Here is a 13,402-nt window from a genome sequence, read left to right on the forward strand (position 1 = left end):
ATCTCAGTGGTTCGCTCCCCCGCCCCCTGGCCGAGGTGTGCGCGGGGGGGTGACATCCGACACCCCCGGCCCGGCCCGGCCCGCGCGCCCCGCCCCGCGCCGCGCCGCCCCGCCCCGCCCCCGCGGTGCGCGCTCCGGCCTCATTGCCCGGCCCGGGGTTGGGGGCCGCGCCCGGGCGACGGGGGTGGCTCGGCTCTCCCCGGGACTCCGGCTGGGCTGGGGTTCGTCGGGCGGGGCCGGGAGGGGGAGCCTCGCCGCAGGTTTTGCGGAGGGAGAAGGCTCCCAGCAAAGCCCAGCCCCCTTCTAGCCAAGCCCCTGGTCTTTGCGCCCCCTCCGTCCAGAGGAGAGGAGAGGCCCTAGGAGACAGGACCCTCCTCCTCCCACCCACACACATACTGGTCAGCCTGCGTTTTCTGGGGGTGAAAGTCGATCTGCAGTTTGAAAATGGCTCAATGACCTTTTGAACCCAGGGTAACACTGAAGGCGAATCCCGCTCCTGGATAGCGTGATTTAAATGGGGGTGCAGGAAGCTCCTGGCGCTTGGGGACAGTTGCTCACAGGAGAGTGGGTGGGAAGGGGGCAGATAGCAGAATTTAGGCCCTGGGTAGGGTGGGGGTGGGCGTGGCAGGGCAGCCTGGGCTACTTTCAGTCACCCGGAGCCTGAACTGAAGGGAAGAAATAGCCTGAAGGCTCGGAACTCTACCCGGTCATCTGCATTCCTGAGCTGGGAAGATGCCCACAGTGCCTTTCATGCCTTTCCATTTAAAGGTGAGTCTCTCTGTGGACAAAAAAGCAGAGAAGGGCCTCTGTCCACCACCTGCAAATAAATAAACTCAACTCAGTCAGTCCCTGCCTTAAGGGCAAGCCTCCCCACCACCTCCCCACCCGAGCCCCAACAAGTGTCCCCCAGTGAGAAGGGGGGGTGGGAAGGATGGGTGGACTAAGAACAGTCCTTACCTTGTCATGCTACTCAGCCCCAGTTCTAGGGATTCTACTTTTTTGAACCAAGAAATGAGCTCTGAGCTCTGAACATTGTTATTCGGAGTCAAATGTTGGGGTTCTGGAATGTTAGCAGATGGACCAAAAGCTGAAGAAGGGAGTTCTATTTGGGAATAGTTCTTGTCCCTTCTAAGGGCAGCTAGACTCAGGGGTGTTTACTTGAAGCCACGTCCATGGGATTTACTCAGATTTACCTAGAACCTGCACTGGAGGACCCATGCACCTCCCTCAGCCCCCTCACTCAGGAGCCCCAGGGCCTGGAGGAGCAGCCTGGGACAGGTGAGGACCAAGAAACTGGGCAGGCTGGTGGCTTCTCTAGCCTGGGCCCCAGACCCTTTGACCTCAGCCCAGAAAATCCTTGGGAATCTGAGTTGAGATTCCATACCTACTGCAGCCTCAAAGGAGACAAAATGCAGGCAGGGCACGAGATCACACTGCCTCTTCCTGCACCCCCTGGGCACTGTTAGAGTACTTTACACTCAGTGTGGCATATTCAATGTGGAACACTTCCCAGAAGCCTTCTCATTCTTCCAGGCCACTCACAGCTTCTGGGCCTCAGTTTCCTCATCCTGAAATAGAGATGATGTTGTTTTCATCTGCTACATGTGCTGGGTCACTTAGTCATTCAGCCAACATGCCGAGCACCTGTTAGTACATCCCTGAACTAGAACATCCCCTGTGGGGACATCCATGACCAAAGTCAATCAGGTGACCTGCTATGTTTTGGTTTGTGCTTCAGAAGAAAGAGAATGTGGGGAGACTGGTGATGTGTCCTTTGTGATTGTGATGGTGACAGCCAACACTAAGGAGGAACTGAAGCTCAAATCTTCCTGAGAGTTGAGTCCCAGGTAGAGGTCACCAGAGTGATATGGCCCTGGGGCTGGGAGTGGATTTTGGGGCCTGGGCGACCTTGGAGGTCCTGGCTGTTGTTTCCTCTGCTCCAGGTTAAAGTGAAGAGCCAGGAAGCCTGCAGGGAGCCTCCTCAGGGCCCTTGGCACCTCACGCTCCAGTGCACTTGTTTCTGCACTTGACTGACTCTGTGTGCTGATAGTGCCACAGGAAACAACTGGCCTGCCTGTACTGTGCGGGATGATCTATAACCGGGAGCAAAGCTGGTTAGGAGCCTACAGGGCAGTTGAGATCATACGCAGTGACTTAGGGACAAGGGAGCAGTAGAACGAGCAGCTGTTGCAGGAGGAGCACCTTAGGGGAGAGGGACAGCCTATTATGGGAGCATGCTTGAAGACGTTATTTGTCCCCCTCTGGCCAGTGATGCATAGGGGATCCAGGAGAGAATAAGGCAGCAGGCAGCAAAAGTTATTAAGTTTATTGGAATAAACAAGCTAAGAAATAGTCACCAAGAGAAGAGTGGGCTGTAAAAAGTAGCTATCTGCCCCAAAGCTAAGACAGCAAGGAAGGCCTGTCAGCATAGAAAGGCAACTGCAGGGAGATGGGCATTAGCACAGCTGCTTAAGTGCACATGGCGCAAGGACCAGCATAATGATCCCGGTTCCAGCTCTCGGCTTCCCACCTGCAGGGGGTCGCTTCTCAAGTGGTGAAGCAAGTCTGCAAGTGTCTCTTTCTCTCCTCCTCTCTGTCTTCCCCTCCTCTCTTGTTTTCTCTCTGTCCTATCCAACAACTACAAGGGCAACAAAATGGGAAAAATGGCCTCTAGGAGCAGTGGATTTGTAGTGCAGGCACCAAGCCCAGCTATAACCCTGGAGACAAAAAAAAAAAAAAAAGAAAAGAAAGAAAGCCAACTGCCTTTTTGCTAGGCAGGAGTGCACTGGTTATATACCTTTCAAAATGAAATTGGGTTCTGTGGGAAAGCAGGGTGATGGAGTATATTATAGCCACCCTGGCCTCACGGGCAGATTTTTGTCCTGTTAAATTGTCAGGTATGGAAGCCTTTTTTTTTTTTTTTTTTTTTTTTTTTGATATTCAGAGTGACTAGATGCTGACTGCTAGTTTCTGCAGTTGTAAAGATCTTTTTTTTTAATTTTTTTTTTTTTATTAATTTTATTTTTGAGAGAGATGCAGAGAGAAACACATACACACACGCTATGAGACACCAGAGCACTGCTCAGCTCTGGCTTATGGTGGGCGGGGGATTGAACCTGGGATTTAGGAGCCTCAGGCATGAGAGTCTGTTTGCATAATCATTATGCTGTCTCCCCCGCCCAGTTGTAAAGATCTTAAGCCTGGGCATTTTTCACTGGCCTAACTCTGAACTGTTGCTATTCTGTCAGCCTGGCAAAATCCTTATTTATGATTTTATGCTACAGCAATGGTGACTGGGTTTCCTTGTGGTTACGGCAGAGTGGAACTTGTATTTTCCCCATGCCACTGAGCACATGCGGTGGAGGGAGCAGGGTGGTGACAGAAGAACCACAAGTGGCAGGCAGAAGTCACTATGGTCAGTCCCTCCTGTGGGTTCACAGAAAAACCACGGGGGTTTGGGCCCTGAGCTGAGAGTGGGGGTGTGCGAGGGGGTAGCTGGAGGGCCTCTGTAAGCAGGTTTTGGGAAGGGCCTGGAGGATGATGATGGGCTTGGGATTTGTTGGGTCTGAACTTAGAGCAGAGGCCTGGGAAGAAGAAGCAACTCCAAGCCCCTTTGTAATACTGTAAGGACAGTCCTTAAAAAAGTAAATAAACAAACAAATGGAATCACCTTCTGATCCCACAATAACACTCTCAGGTATTTATCCAGAGGACACTCAAAAACAGTAACTAGAAGAGACACATGCACCCCTATGTTCATAGCTGGATTATTCATAATAGCCAAAGAGTGAAAGCTTTCTTTCTTTTTCTCTTTCTTTCTTTTTTAATTTCTTTATTGGGGAATTAATGTTTTACATTCAACAGTAAATACAATAGTTTGTACATGCATAACATTTCCCAGTTTTCCGTATAACAATACAACCCCCACTAGGTCCTCTGTCATCCTTTTTGGACCTGTATTCTCCCTCCTACTCACCCCAGAGTCTTTTACTTTGGTGCAACATACCAACTCCAGTTCAGGTTCTACTTGTGTTTACTTGTGTTTTCTCTTCTGATCTTGTTTTTCAACTTCTGCCTGAGAGTGAGATCGTCCCATATTCATCCTTCTGTTTCTGACTTATTTCACTTAACATGAATTTTTCAAGGTCCATCCAAGATCGGCTGAAAACAGTGACATCTCCACTTTTTTTTTTTATAGCTGAGTAGTATTCCATTGTGTGTGTGTGTGTATATATATACCACAACTTGCTCAGCCACTCATCTGTTGTTGGACACCTGGGTTGCTTCCAGGTTATGGCTATTACAAATTGTGCTGCTATGAACATAGGTATACACAGATCTTTTCGGATTGGTGTGCTGAGTTCCTTAGGATATACCCCCAGGAGAGGAATTGCAAGATCATAGGGTAGGTCCATTTCTAGCCTTCTGAGAGTTCTCCAGACTGTTCTCCACAGAGGTTGGACCAATTTACATTCCCACCAGTAGTGCAGGAGGGTTCCTTTGTCCCCACACCCTCTCCAGCATTTGCTACTGTTACCTTTTCTGATGTATGACATTCTCACAGGAGTGAAGTGGTATCTCATTGTTGTCTTTATTTGCATTTCTCTGACAGTCAGAGACTTGGAGCATTTTTCATGTGTTTCTCGGCCTTTTGGATCTCTTCTGTGGTGAATATTCTGTCCATGTCCTCCCCCCATTTTTGGATGAGGTTATTTGTTGTCTTGTGAGTGGAAGCTTTCTAAATGCCCACCACAATGGCTGGCTAAAGAAGTTACAGGATATATATTCCATGGGATATTACTCTGCAATAAGAAAGAAGATGATACTGGGTCCTTTGATACAAAATAGATGAAACTGGGGGGTGATGATGCTTAGTGAAATAAGTGAAGTGAAAGACAATACCAGATGGTTTCACTCATATATGGAGGCTAGCAATCTGATTCACATGGACTTTCAAAAAACAAACAATAAGCCAGAGGAACAAACCAGAAGCAAGCAAACTATTTCTAAGACTTGTGTGAGAACTATGGCGGTTATCTTTGGGAGGTGGTGGGAACACAGAGCTTTGGTGGTGGGTGTGGTGTGGAGCTACACACTGTACTCTTATAATCTTGTAACCTGCTGCTGATAACAAATAATAAAAAAGAGCACCTCCAGGAGAGGAGGCCTGGGATTTCTTTTCTTTTTCTTTTTTCTTTTTGCCTCCAGGATTATTGCTGGGGCTAGGGCTTGGTGCCTGCACCATGAATCCACTGTTCTTGGAGGCTTATTCCCACCCCCTTTTTGTTGCCCTTATTGTTTTTTTTCGTTGTTGTTATTTGAGGTCATTGTTGGATAGGATAGAGAGAAATTGAGAGAGGAGGGGAAGACAAAGAGGGGGAGAGAAAGATAGATACCTGCAGATCTGCTTCTCCACTTGTGAAGCTACTCCCCTGCAGGTGGGGAGCTGGGAGCTCAAACTGGGTCCTTGTGCTTCCTGCCATGTGCGCTTAACCCCCTGTGCTACCGCCTGACCCCCCTCTTTTTTTTTTTCTGTAAAGAATGTTTTTTTTCCTCCATGGTTATCACTGGGGCTTGGTGCCTGCAGTACAAATCCACTGCTGCTGGAGGCTATTTTTTCTCTTTTGTCTCCCTTATCGTTTTTTATCGTCATTGTTATTATTGTTGTTGTTATTTGCTGTCATTGTTCTATAGGACAGAGAGAAATTGAGGGAGGAAAGGAAGACAGAGAGGGGAGAGAAAGATATCTGCAGACCTGCTTCACCGCCTGTGAAGGGACCTCCTTGTAGGTGGGGTGCTGGGAGCTTGAACTGGGATCCTTAACTGGGATTCTTATGCCGATCTGTGTGCTTAACCTGCTGCGCTACTGCCTAGCCCCATAAAGAAATTTTTTTGCTGTCCTTTATTTATTTATTGAATAGAGACAGCCAGAAATGGAGAGGGAAGGGGGAGATAAAGAGGGAGAGAGACAGAGAGATACCTGCAACTTTGCCTTGCCACTCTCGAGGCTTTCCCCCTGCAGGTGGGGACCAGAGGCTTGAACCTGGGTCCTTGTGCACTGTAATGTGTGCTCAACCAGGTGCACCACCAGCTAGCCCCTAGGTCTGGGGTTTCTTGAGGTAGAGCTGCTGGCTAGAGGGAGTTTAGACAGGAGAAAGGGGAGAGCTGAGTTTGGTGCAGGTAGGAAGGTCTGGTGTACCTCCTTGCTGCTTGAGGAAGAATGAGGGGAGGCTCAGGCCCTTCAGAAGCAAGCTAGTGGTGAGCTTGGCACTGGGGACATCTGATAAGCACCAGGAGATTATCCTAGCCGAGATAAACTCTAAGTTTGGACTCCAGGTAAAGCGGGTGAGTCTGGGTGGATGGACCTCTTCTACTCCAGAGCCTTTGAAGAAAAGACTGAGTCCTTGCCGGCCTTATCCTGCAAGTCTTTTGCAGCACCCCTTCTCCCCTGGGGCTGCATCTTAAGAGCTGACCCCTGGGATGTGTGACCTGCCAGCCCCTCAATGACAAAAGCCAATAATCCTTTAATCAAAGTCCGTCTCTGTCTCTGATACTTGGGTGGGTTCTTAGAAGAGATTGGGAGTAAGTGTGTGTGTGTGTGGGGGGGGGTTGGGGGGTGGGGGGGCAAAGGGTGAAAGCCAGTGTGTCTCTGGGAATTCCCTTTCCTCTTGCTGAAGTTGTGTGTGTGTGTGTGTGTGTGTGTGTGTGTGGTGTGGGGGGGTGCTGCTTCCCTGAGCTGCAGCAAAGGAGTCCAGTGACCTCAGCAAGTGCATTGTGTAGGAGGCTGTCTTTATGGATATCCACGGAATGAGGCTGTCCTTCTAGAAAATGCACCTGGGGACAGTGACAGCTGTGTGCTTTAGTGTGCCAACCCCCACCCACTCACCCACAGACCCCTTTTTAGGAGTTGGCAGCCTGGGACTCTGCATTTGAGTAGCTTTGTGGTTAGGGGGTGTACGTGGGGCTGGACACACCCACGGTCTCTGGAGTTTGGACAGCAGACCTGATGCCAGTGGAGGTCAGGCCGTGACAAGGGTGAAAAGGGACTTGGCACATGAATTCCCACTGCGCAGGCTCCCAGCTGCCACAAGAGGGCTGCTAGCTTGCTTTCTGGTTTCTATTTTATTTTCTACTTTGCTGAAGAAGCCACACATGGACACACACACACACACACACACACACACACACACACACACACACACGCCTATGAAATGGGCTAGGTGACTCATTCACCAGCTGTGTGCTGTGATCAAAGAAACCAAGACGCTAGACCTCAGTGGTTGGGAGCCAGCTGGGAACACTGGGCCCATGTCCTCTCAGCCAGACCTCTGGGGAGGCCAGCAAGTGTGGCACTGAGTTCAAAATGAACTGGAACAGCTAGACTTAGTGTGTATCTGCCTCTACAAGGATCTTCCTGAGCCTTTCTAGCCTCTTAGAAATAGATAGTGGAGTGTTGCTTAGTATTCTCATCTCATGTCCTTTTCTTTCCTTTCTTCTTTCTTGTGGAACTCAAGCCTCATGATAATATGAATCTCATCACTTCCAGGCTGCTTTTTCATTCAGAGAGAGACTAACAGCACTGGAACTACCTGCCCTCCTCTGAGCCACAGCACTTCCTGCATAGCAAGGCAGGCAGCACGTTCCTAGGTGAGATATCTCTCCAGCCTTCTTATTTCCTCCCTGTTTGCTTCCCTCCCTCCCTTCTGACTTATGGTGGTGTTGGGGATTGAACTCAGGACCTGGGAACTTCAGGCAGGGAAGTCTTTTTGTTTGGCCATTATTCTGTCTTCAGCCCCTGCCTTATTTTCCTTCTTTACATGATTTACTTTGTGCACAGGGTTAGACTTTGTGTCTTTTTTTTTTTTTGCTTGTTTGCCTCCAGGGTAATTGCTGGTGTTCAGTGCCAGCATTATGAATCCACTGCTCCTGGAGGCTATTTTTTTTTTTCCATTTTTATTTCATAGGACTGTTAGTCATCATTTCTCCTTTGGCTAATTCTGCTTCTAAAGACCCCTTCTGTTTCTATCCATGTTGGTCATCACGCCAGTTACCCTTGCATTGCTTGATGCTGTGGTCTATTTACATAGTCACTGTTTTGCCTGAGACCCGCCCTGCCTGCAGGGTATTGGTTTAATTCCCACTGGTTAGAACCTTCACAACAGCTGGAGACCTGCCCTGCCTGCAGGGCACTGGTTTAGTCCCCACTGGTTAGATGGAAGCTTGCTATCTTTGTGCTCTTTTTCTTCTCTCCACCCTCTCCTACCCATTTCCTCTTCCGACCTGCCACTTCCGCTTCAGAAGGTATAAAGGCATTTTTCTCTGATCAATAAAAAATGGCATTGCGTTCCCGCTCAGCCACGTGTTCCAGAGTCTCTCTCTCGGGCGACGCTAGCCCGGCATAGGACAGAGAGAAACTGAGAGAGAAGGAGGGAGATAGATAGGGAGAGAGAAAGATAGACACCTGCAGACCTGCTTCGCTGCTTGTGAAGTGTTCCCCTTGCCGTTTGCAAGCTGGGAGTTTGAACCGGGATCTTTGCACTTTGGTGTGCTTAGCCAGGTGTGCCACCACATGGTCCCCTTGACTTCTTTTAAGAATTTTTTTTTTTTTAAATCTGAACATCAGGTGCTCAGTCCCTCCACAACTCTGCTATTTTTTAAAAAAAATTTTCCATCCCTCTCTTCCATGCTCTCCCTTCCATCTCTCCCCCCGCCCCCCGCCCGCCGATTCCAATATAGTATAGAAACAAAACCCTGGAAAACCTTCTAAGAAGAAACCAAGAACCTAAAAGCTACGGACCCAGAGGGCATTGAGGCAATTTCTGGGACCTCAGCACTTACACAAACCCCGTACTTCCAGCTCTCTTACTGGGATTGTCATCTCTCTAGAATTTCCAGAACCTTCTGGAATTCTACTGCCAGGGCTAGACTTTGCACCCTACCTATGGGACCTTTGCTCTTTGTCCCCTCTAACCTCACCCTATGGGGGGGGGGTCTGGGAGAACTGAGCAGGTCAAATTGTCTTCAGGACTGGGCTCAGCAGACTCTAGCTCCCTAGGAGGGGTAGAGTTGGGGTCTTGGGTAGAACCTCTCCCTCCAGCTAAAGGAATGAAAGAAGCAGGGTGAAGGGTGGTGAGTTGATTTCCAAATTACTATGCAGTTATTTGATAGAGTTTCCTTTTCTTCCTTCCTTTCTTCTTTTTTTTTTTTTTCTTTTGCACTGGGGCTTTATCACTCCAGGCTGATTTCTTCAGATAGAGACAGAGAGAACTCATTTCCTCTAGTAGTGCAGTGGGGGGTGGGCAGGTATTCAAAATTATCAGTAGAATTAAGAGACTTCATTCCTATTTTAAAGGCAGGTCATTGTCTAGAGAATTTAAAAGGCAAATGATTTTCTTGGGGAATGTAGAGGGAGCTGTACTGCTATAGCTCCAGGGCTGGTGGTGGCGGAAGTGAGGCTTGTAGGCAAAGGGCATGTGTTCTCTGCAGGTGTACCTTCCAGAAGGACGCGGAGTAAAGGGTGGAAATTCTCTTTAGTCTGGGCTTCTGTCTGCTCCTGTTAGCACTCCTCTAGCTCTTCTGAGTTTGGTGGCAGTGTGACCTCTCCTATTAGGGACTTTGGAAAGGTGTGAGGCCTAGATCATCTCCAGCCCAGTTTCTGGCGTGAAGGGAGGTGGAGGCATACTGAAAGGCACTGCTATGTAGGAGGGAGCTAAGAGGTGGACTGTGCATTCGAAAGGTGATTCAAATATACATTTTAAAGAAAAGTTAGTGGGGTTCCAAGCCTTCTTCAGAACAAGAAAGGGAAGCTGAACCTCCTGGGATGAAAATGTCGAATTTAGTGAAAGGGGGTCGGCAGCAGCATTCATATATTACCATGCACAAGGACCCGGTTAGCTCTGCACCAAAAGGGGGAGGTGGTGCAGTGGATAAAGCATTGGACTCTCAAGCATGAGGTCCTGAGTTCAGTTCCCAGCAGCACATGTAGCAGAGTGATGTCTGACTCTTTCTCTCTCCACCTATGTTTCTCATAAATAAATAAATAAAATATAAAAAAAATAACAACAACAAACAACCAAATAAGTGAAGTAAGTCGTGGTCCAGGAGGGATAAAGCATGAAGTTTTGAGTTTAGTCCCTGGCAGCACATGCATCAGAATGATATCTGGTTCTTTTTCTTTCCTCCTATCTTTCTCATTAATAAGCAAAATATTAAAATAGCAATTAAAAAGCAAATAGTGAAGCAGGTCTGCAGGTGTCTCTTTTTTTTCCCATCTTCCCCTTGCCTCTCAGTTAGATTCATTCTGCAGGCATCAAGCCCCAGTGGTAATCTTGGAGGAAAAAAGAAAAAAGGGTGGGGGAGATAGTATGATGGTTATGTAAAAGAACTCTAGTGCCTGAGGCTCTAAGACTCTAGGTTGAATCCTCCTCTCCCCAACCACTGTTAGCCAGAGCTGAGCAGTGCTCTGGTAAAAAAATAAAATAAAAATTAAACCAAATTTGGTGAGTATAACAGAAAACAAACAAACAAAATACTTTGAACCCTATGCCTGACTAAGTAAGCACTGGTCCATTAGTTCATCCTGTCTGGCTTAAGTACTGATCACCCCTGACATCTGTTCCTATTTTATACACAATGCATAGTAGTAAGCACATAAACATGCACGTGCTAGATCCAATAGTAAATGCATTTCTGTCTTTGGCTTTCAGTTCTAAGTGATTAAAGACAGTCTTGTCAGAGACTTCACTACCAACTAGATTATTCCTTGCTTTGCCAAAACATTTAGTGAAAGCTTTCCTTAATTACAAAAGTTTGAGGACCACTGCTACAGGCTCTTTTGATATATGTTAAAATTTGTTTCTACCACTAGACCCGGATTTCATTTTATTTTATTTTATTTTATTTTATTTTATTTTATTTTATTTTATTTTATTTTATTTTAATATTTGACCAGAATACTGCTCAGCCCTGGGTGGTGCTGAGGATTGAATCTGGGATCTCTTTCATGCAGGACCTGTGCATTACAGATCCATAGTATTTTTTAAAACGGAGGCTGCAGACCTTTTTTTGCAACTTTTTCTCTCTTTTTCTCCAGTAAAACTGAGGTGGATTTTCTGGAGTGAAGAGCAAAACAAGTAACCTGGGGCTTATCTGGAGGGTGTGGCAACCTCCTTACTTTGCTACATTCCTTGAGTCCCTTCAAGCAATTGTCTTGCTGGTAAGGTCCTAGCTCTTTCCCTAGTAGGGTGGAGCTAACCTTGGGTCCATACTCCCAGAGGGATAAAGAATAGGAAAGCTATCAGGAGAGGGGAGGGGATATGGAGTTTTGATGGTGGGAATTGTGTGGAGTTGTACTCCTCTTGTCCTATGTTTTTGTTAATGTCTCCTTTTTAAAATAAATAAATAAATAAATAAATAAATAAAGACTTCTTGGAGCCCTCGGAGACATATATTACTCTCCCCGCTGACGTTTTTCCTGCCTTTTAAAAAAAATACTTATTTATTTTCCCTTTTGTTGCCCTTGTTGTTTTATTGTTGTAGTTATTATTGTTGTTGTTATTGATTGATGTCGTCATTGTTGGATAGGACAGAGAGAAATGGAGAGAGGAGGGGAAGACAGAGAGTAGGAGAGAAAGATAGACACCTGCAGACCTACTTCACAGCCTGTGAATTGACTCCCCTGCAGGTGGGGAGCCGGGGTCTCAACTGGGATCCTTACGCCGGTCCATGTGCTTAACTCCCTTTTTCTTTACATGCATTATCTGATCATGGTATGTTCCTCTACTGGGCATGCCCACCTTTCATATATATATGTATATATACAGGATCTGCCCCACCCCTGGAAAGCTTCTGTTGCATCACCAGAATTGTTATCAGTGTATACCAGACCTTCCACTTCTTGTTCCAGTCTATCCTGTCTTAGACAAGGTCTCCAGCCTGAGTTGTTTTCCAGCACCTGGTATTCATCACAAAAGTCACACTTAACTCACTGGGCCCTCCTCCCTTCTCCCTGAAGTCCTACACGAAATCCCATTCCTTACCATAGAGTATTATTGAAATTAGAAGGAGGGATGGGGCCACGTGGTGGTGCCTCTGGTTGAGTGCACATGTGACAATACTCAAGGACCTGGGTTAAAATCCTTAGTCCCGACCTGTAGAGGGAAAGCTTCATAAGTGGTGAAGCAGTACTGCAGATGTCTCTCTGTTTTCTTTCCCTCTCTTCTCCCTTCCTCTCAATCTGTCTTTGTCTCTATACAATAAATAAATAAAACACTAAAAAATAAATAAGGGGGGTGGGCGGTAGCGCAGTGGGCTAAGTGCACATGGTGCAAAGTGCAAAGACCAGCAAAAGGATCCCGGTTCGAGCTCCCGGCTCCCTACCTGCAGGGTGGTCGCTTCACAAGTGGTGAAGCAGATCTGCAGGTGTCTATCTCTCTCCCCCTCTTTGTCTTCCCCTCTTCTCTCAGTTTCTCTCTGTACTATCCAACAACACAACAGCTATAACAACAATAAGAATAACAACAAGGGCAACAAAAAAATGGGAAAACTGACCTCCAGGAGCAGTGGATTCATAGTGCAGGCTCAGAGCCCCAGCGATAATCCTGGAGGCAAATAAATAAATAAATGAGGGGGGGGAGGCTCAAAATAGATTCACTGATGCTAGTCTCTGTCCAGACTGACCATCAAACCTAACTGCAGTTTCAACTTCTCCCAAAAGTGTGACTTTTAAATCAATCCATCTAGGGTTTTCCAGTTGTTAGTACTAGTGAAAGAGGAAGTGGCTATGCCCCCAAAGTAGTTTTTATTTTCTTGACCTCCCCTCTAAGTGTTTTATCGTATTTTATTTTGGGTAGAGGCAGAAATTGAGAGGGGAAGGAGATGTTATGGAAAAATCGTAGCACAGCTCTCAAGTGTTACAGCTTGGATATAGCCAAGAATGAAACCGAGGCTGCCTGGAGGGTAGAAAGTTACATTTACTTCACACCTGCTGAATCAGGTTGGCTTCTATCACACTCATTGCCTCTTCTGCTTTGGCAAGCAACTTCTATCCCTCCCTCCCTTTCTTTTCTTTTTTTAATCCAGGCTCTTTTTTTTATTACCATTATCTTTGTTTATAGGACAGAGAGAAATGGAGAGAGAAGGGGAAGACAGAGAGGGGGAGAGAAAGATAGACACCTGCAGATCTACTTCACAGCCTGTGAATCAACTCCCCTGCAGGTCAACTCTCCCTGCAGCTGGGGTCTCAACTTATGCTGGTCCATGTGCTTAACTCCCTTTTTCTTTACATATATTATCTGGGTAAAGGCAGTAGAAATTGAAAGGGAAGGGGGGGAGATCGGAAGAGAGGCAGAGAAACACCTGCAGCACTGCTTCACCACTTGCAAAGCTTTCCCTTTGCAGGCAG

General features: G+C 47.1%; 2 protein-coding genes across 9 annotated transcripts in view; one reads left to right on the top strand and one right to left on the bottom strand.

The window, feature by feature from the left end:
- H3-4 (H3.4 histone, cluster member) overlaps positions 1–13,402 on the bottom strand; it is an 82,189-nt gene that overhangs the window by 67,478 nt on the left and 1,309 nt on the right. The gene's annotated exons all lie outside the window — the stretch shown is intronic.
- NLRP3 (NLR family pyrin domain containing 3) overlaps positions 160–13,402 on the top strand; it is a 49,742-nt gene continuing 36,499 nt past the window's right edge. For 3 of the 8 annotated variants that reach the window (XR_009551510.1, XM_060197427.1, XM_060197435.1), the window contains exons 1-4: positions 160–768; positions 1,534–1,707; positions 7,547–7,647; positions 11,093–11,215. The gene's annotated coding sequence lies outside the window, so the exon portion shown is untranslated. The remainder of the gene's footprint in view (positions 769–1,533; positions 1,708–7,546; positions 7,648–11,092; positions 11,216–13,402) is intronic. The other 5 variants (XM_060197430.1, XM_060197429.1, XM_060197432.1 and 2 more) reach the window with 5 other exon arrangements.

This window comes from Erinaceus europaeus, chromosome 9 (assembly GCF_950295315.1).
Source record: "Erinaceus europaeus chromosome 9, mEriEur2.1, whole genome shotgun sequence".
Lineage (NCBI taxonomy): Eukaryota > Metazoa > Chordata > Mammalia > Eulipotyphla > Erinaceidae > Erinaceus > Erinaceus europaeus.